Below are 7,030 nucleotides of genomic sequence, written 5' to 3' on the forward strand. Positions count from 1 at the left end.
CTTAAACTGAACTTTTCCCAAAATTTTGTGTGGGAGGTACCCGAAGGAGTAACCTTATCTAGTATGCCTGATAAAAATTTCACTATGCGAAAATTATGGGCAAATTCGGTTACTCCCTTAGAGTTGACGTGAGCACAATTTTTCGGAACTGTTTTAACTATTTATGAAGAAGTGGACCCATATGGTTCATATACGAACTTAAACTATGTTTGGATAAAGTATTACGAAACCTGTTTTGGACCAAATCGGTTCATCTGTTCGAGAGTTATCGGGCGCTCCAACCAGCCACACAGACATGAAGACAGAGGGACGGTCATTGTTAAATCGACTCCAAATTGTCTGAAACTGATTTCGTCCAAAGATACTTGGGGTCTAAAACCATTATTTCGATGAGACATATTTTGCCCGTCTGGAAGTATGGACCAATAGAATGCATATTCCAACCTGATACATGACTGGATGAAATAGTACGATGTGCAAATTCTGCACCAATCAGAAACTCGCTGCAAGAATTATCTTGCGGAGTTGTCATTTTGGTTGATGTCGCCAGAGTTTCTAGGAGCTTTTAGGAAAATATCACAGGAAGTATGGACTTGCACAAGAAACAGGTAAGTACGTATCAGTCACTCAGCCACTGACCAAGAAAAAAACAAAAAAAAACCAAGCCAAACACAACAATTATGCCGTATATAAAATATATTGATTTTATATCACGAGTTTGCTTTAAAATCTGTAGATACCGTAACGTGGGTTTATACCAAATTATTGACATCTACCAAACATTTTTGAAATAATACGATTACGATGTACAAAGCCTGCATCAATCAAAAACTCCCTGCGAGGATTATCTTGCGGATTTGCCGTCGGTGCCTTCAGGGTTTCTTGGAGCTTTTTGGCCAATATCTCAGGAATTATTGAATTACTCCGGAAAAAATTGTACCGTCGTAAAGCAAGCCACAAAAAAAATCTTACTGAAAAAAATTTCAAAACGTTCCGTGAGGAGCTCTTAAACTTCACTTAACGCGAATTTTGTGTGGGAGGTACCCGAAGGAGTGGACCACTACAATCCATATTCCAACTTGATACACTACTGTTTGAAATAATACGATGAGCAAATTCTGCACCAATCAGAAACTCCCTGTGAGAATTATCTTCCGGATTTGCCATTTGGTTGGTGCCGTCGGGGTTTCTTGGAGCTTTAAGGTCATTATATAAGGAAGTATGGAATTGCGCAAGAAAAAATTGTACCGTCGTAAAGGGAGCCGCAATGACAACTTACAGAAACAAAATCAAAAAGATCCGAGGAGAGCTCACTTTATCCGAATTTTGTGTGGGAGGTACCCGAAGGAGTGGACCATATTCCAACTTGATACATGACTTGATGAAATTGAAACGATTTACAAAGCTTGCACCAATCAGAAACTCGCTGCTAGAATTATCTTGCGGATTTGTCATTTTGGTTGGTGCCGTCAGGGTTTCCTGAAGCTTTTATGCCAATACCTCAGGAAGTTTGGACTTGCACAAGAAAAAAATTATACAGTCGTAAAGGGAGCCGCAAGGAAAACTTACTGTCAAAAATTCAAAACGATCCGAGAGGAGCTCTTAATCTTCACTTTATTCGAATTTTGTGTAGGAGGTACCCGAAGGAATGGAACGATACAATCCATATTCCAACCTGATACATGACTGTATGAAATAATACGATGTGCAAAGTCTGCACCAATCAGAAACTCCCTGCCAGAATTATCTTGGGGATATGCCATTTTGGTTGGTGTCGTTAGGGTTTTTTTGAAGCTTTTATGCCAATACTATAGGAAGTATGACGCAAGAAAAAAATTGTACCGTCCTAAAGCGAACCGCAAGGACAACTTACTGAAAGAATTTCAAAACGATCCGAGAAGAGCTCTTTTTCGAATTTTGTATTGGAGGTACCCGACAGAGTGGACCGATATAGTCCATATTCGAACCCGATCTATATCTGGAAGAAATAATACGATGACCAAATCGATGGTCTTAATTTTGTGGGGGAGATACCCGAAGGAGTGGACCGATATGGCCAATCTTCGAACTTACACTAAGTTTGGGCAAAATATTACGATACCAAAAATTTGGTTGATCCGTTCGAGAGTTATGGTGCGCACCAGCCAGCCAGACAGATTGAAGGACATGGCTAAATCGACTCCAAATTATCTGAATGGAATTTCGTCCAGACAAACTTGGGGTCTAATACCGTTATTTCAATTAGGCACATTTTTGGTCGTATCAATTTGTATATACCCTTTCTAACCTGAAGGCTGAGGTTTTAAAAATCGTTGGGAGTTGTGTCCGCTTTACTTCACGGACATAACTCCCAACGAATTTTTCTTAATTTCAAAATGATTTCTTTGCTTAATTTTGAAATTTATAATTATAAAAATGTGTATATATTTTAGAGTAAAAGTTAGAATGTAAGGAGAATTATACACTTGAGAAGGCCGATGTGCCAACTAATGCCGAAGTATTCACAAAATCCTCCTGATTTTATTAAATTATTTCAAAACGAAATTATGTCAGTGCCAGTACGTAGAATATTTACCATTCTACCGTATTTCTTAAATTGTAAAAATACTTGTTAAGAAAATCGCTCGATTTTTTTTTTCAAAAATACTTTTGCCTGCGACGCCATTCACTTTTCAGAAAGTATTTGTTCATGTTTATAAAAACTTTTTATTTTCATAAATAGTGCAAATATTTTTGTAAAAAGTACGCGATTTTTTTTTCTTCAAAAATATTTTCCCCTGCATCACTTTTCATTGTTCAGAAGGTATTTGAATATTTTTAACAAAAATATGTTATCTTTTCAAAAATATTTTCAGAATGTGTTTGCAAGTTTTAACAAAAACTTTTTTTATTTTCTTAAATAGTGCAAATATTTTTGTAGAAAATCGAGAAATTTTCTTTAAAAATATTTTCGGCATCGGCGCTTTTCGTTTTTCAGAAATTATTTGTAAATTTTAACAAAATCTTTTTATTTTCCTGAAGGCAAAAATTTTTTTGTTCATGTAAAATAAGGTTCGAAGACAAATTTTGAATATAGTTAATGTTAAGTAATGTGTCTAACTAACCAAATATAGGGTACTACATTTTATTACCAAAATGTATATTGTAAAACTGAAAAATGTTCATTACTTTTTACAATAATTATCTAAAACAAATCAAACTTCAAATATTAACCTATTTTTATAACTGATCTATGACAAGAAATTGTAAATCAGCGCTATGGGATCATAAAAACTGTTTATAAACATAGCTTCGACTAGCAACAATAATTAAACGATAAATTACCAACAATCGTTAAATAAATAAAGAATAATAAAAAACATATAGTAAATAAACGGTTCTTGAAAGTGTCATAATTAGATTTGCTTTTAAAAGAAACGATAAAGCAAAACGAATATTTGGTCTATTTATTTGAACAACAGCAAAAAAGTACTTCACTTATCTCTGTTTCACGATGTTTTCTTATCAACGATGATCCACGATAAGGAGTGTGGGAAAATGTTTTAAATTACTATTGGGTAGATATATTTAAAAGCCATTTATGTGTATGCTATGATATTTACATTAAATGTTTATACCCTCAGCACTTATGCTAACGAGGGTATATCAGGAATGTTGTCAATTATTTCATATTCCATTTCAGAAAAAAAGGATAATTTTTTTTCGCGCTACATCAACGATTTTTGATATGTAGGTTAAGAAAAAAATGCCAGTACGAATCTGATCGCGAGCCAATTTTTGGTTGTTGCGGACAAAAGTTATGGCGCTTTTATTTCATTTTTTACGAAAGAAAATATTATAAAAACGCTAATTATTTTAATGAGCACAATTGTTACAAAAAAGTTCTCTCGAAGTGACTTCAGCGAGTAGATAGCATAATACCTGCAGAATGTTACACAGAATTCGCGGAATGTACACAAAATTGATAAATTATTGAATATAAGTCAACTTTTTTCAAAATTATGGCCAATTTAGTGGTCATAAAATTACATAAAAATTTGTTGTGAATCTAAACTTCGGCTGCATCCTAGCATTAAAAAACTTATAAAATATGTCTAATTTGCGCAAAGTGCATACAATTTTTGTCCGCATCCGATTTCAGTGTTCACCATGAAAATCTATATTGATATATATCTATTTCAAGGCGATCAATCAAGAACCGTGGATTTAGCATCACACACTATTTTTTGAGATAAAATGAATGTAGCTCCCTTATCAGTGAAGTTTTCAAATCTCTTTTTCCGCTAAAACGAAGATGCTGTAATAGTTGTTTCATTGCAGTGGAAACGAACCGCAGAAAACGCGATAAAATACGCGATATTTCCAAAAACAATTTTAGACGATTTTTCTACTTTGGAATTTCTTGTAACTCGCGTTTTAGTAGATGGATTTTCACGGGGAAAGATTTATTGGATCAGGAACGTAAACAACCAAAATGTGCAATCAAGTACGAAGAAACCGAATAACAATTGTTAAAATTAGGCCCGAAAAATATGATTTTTAGAAACATGTTCGCACAAAATTTTCGCATTTGGATGCAGATTTCTATGAATCTGTGCAGACTACATTCACAATATTCCTATCAAATAACTCAGAATCGCAAGTACTACAATCCTATATATGGTTTTTATAAAAACCGGTTTGCGGAATGAAATTAGAAGAAAATTTCAAAAAAACACTGTAAATCTGGCTTCAAAATGTCAGCATCATTTAATGCTAGAAGCAGACGAAATTTTGAAAAGTAATACATCAGTGAGATGATCCTTATTTAGTTTGCTTCTGCTTTTACTTTGACAGGAAGCTCGAGAGAAGTGTGGTTTACTCACAAATAGAGAGATAACAAAAAAAGACATGGTGGCTTCAACTCATTTTCACCATTTTTTTTAACATAAATATGGCGTTATGAAATAAGTCCCCAATGAAATAAGTCCCCAAACTGAAAATGAAATAAGTCCCCAAATTTGGGGCGTTATTTCATAATGAAATAAGTCCCCAAAAATTTAAATGAAATAACTCCCCAACGAAGTGAAATAACTCCCCAAAATAAAGTTATAAGTGTACGAAAAGTACTATAAGTTACAAAATTTAGTACCAATTGTATATTTTGAAGGGATATAGCTAGAAAATTGAACTTTGGTAAGGAAAGTGATGCTGATATAAGCAAATGGTTTTGGGAATTCGTACTTATGTGTACGGAAAGTTCTAAATTTGGTACAATTTTCATTCGGATGAACGCGTAGAGCTATAAATCTGAAATTTGAATTTAAGATTGCTGTTGGAGTGTAGGATTGAGATATGGAGGCAGTTTTGAAAATTCGTACATATGTGTGTGCGAAATGTACTAAATTTGGTACAATACGAATTTGGGTGAATGAATAGAGCTGGAAACCTGAAATTTTGAATTACTGTTGGAGTGTAGGATTGAGATGCATAGGTATTTAGTTTGGAAAGTACTAAATTGTACTAAATTTGGTATTATATTGTTACGGAATTAGGTTTAACTAATATCCGTGTAGACGTTGTTTTATTCCCCAGTACGATTTGTACCAAATAAAACTGGGTTCGTTTTAGATTACGTTTCTACAATGCTTTATTTACTTTATTACACTTATTCGGAACCGACTTTAATTACTAAGCACACAGCTTGTCTCTAGTTAGCACGCAGCTCTTCTTTAACCGATCTGTTCAGTTCGACGCTTAAAACACAACTAACTCAATTTTGCCTTTCCTACCGCTATTTATACCCCAAAATCTCCCTGTTCTAGAGTCCTCTAGAAAACATATGGCAACACCTCGAATCTGTGCAGCGAACACACAGATGCACATTCGCACTAAGCGAACAACCATACTCACATACAGTTGCGTTCAAAATAATAGGAGCGCTCATACAAAAAAAGAAATGTGTCAAAAAATATGGTTAAACTTACCCATTTTGGTTTATTTTAAATTTGTTTAACATTGTTGACATCCCAACAGTTAATTCATCAGCAGAAATGTGACAATCTGCTTTAAATTATTTACTGTTTACACCAACATTATAAATCGTGTTTAAAGTTTTTGTTCAAAAAAATAGGAGTGTGGAAGAAGAAGGACGATAAAAATAGTTTTAGTTGAGTTTGGGATCAAAATTGTCAATATTTTAGTTAACAGTAGTAAAGCCAATAGATTTTATGAGATTTGATTGTTGTTTGAAAACAAAAGTCCTTTGGAGGTAGCCAAAAAACAGACGATTGTCCTTGCAGACATTTTTTCCATAAATTGAGCACTTATTGGGCAACTCAATGGATTTTGTAGACAAAAGCTTTAACGATTAGATTTGTTTGATGCTATGGATGTTATCTTTAACAATATATAATGATTGGTATCCCATAAATTTGTGTTTTTTGATCCTTGATCCAAGTTTAAGACAGTTTACATTACCCCTTAAGGTAAGGATCGGCCAAAAAAAAAAGCGTATCTATAAGGAATTTAATCCCCAACCAAATAATATTTGGAAGTCCTTAGGGTGCTAACCTTGTGTATGCAATCAATTTCGGTTCTATTCAAAAAATGTTTAAAAGGTGAACGGTTGAAATGTACTTTGAAACATTTAGTGATAGGCAGGCTGGAATTGCACTATAATTGGTATACGCCGTAATATATTTTTCAATATAAACTTACGTTTTTCACTCAGAAATACTTCATTTAGGTTAGTTTCATTAGAAAACTGTTTATTATACGATTCAAAACCTAATGAAAATAATCTTAGGCCAACTTCAAAAGTTTGCCTTTAAATTTTCCTTCTCAACAAAGCGTTTTGAAAAATGTCTCATATGTGCCAATCATCCAATTATTCAAAAATGAACCACATAATCAATTCTGCGTGCAGTTAAGATGCTAAGGACCTCAAAACATCACTTGGTCGAGAAATTAATGCCTTATAGATACGCTTTTTTAACCGACCCTTACGTAAAGAGTTAATGGAAACCGGCTTTAACTTGGCTCAAGGATC

This window comes from Musca autumnalis, unplaced genomic scaffold (genome assembly GCF_047663935.1).
Source record: "Musca autumnalis isolate F117 unplaced genomic scaffold, ASM4766393v1 scaffold_1, whole genome shotgun sequence".
NCBI classification, from domain to species: domain Eukaryota; kingdom Metazoa; phylum Arthropoda; class Insecta; order Diptera; family Muscidae; genus Musca; species Musca autumnalis.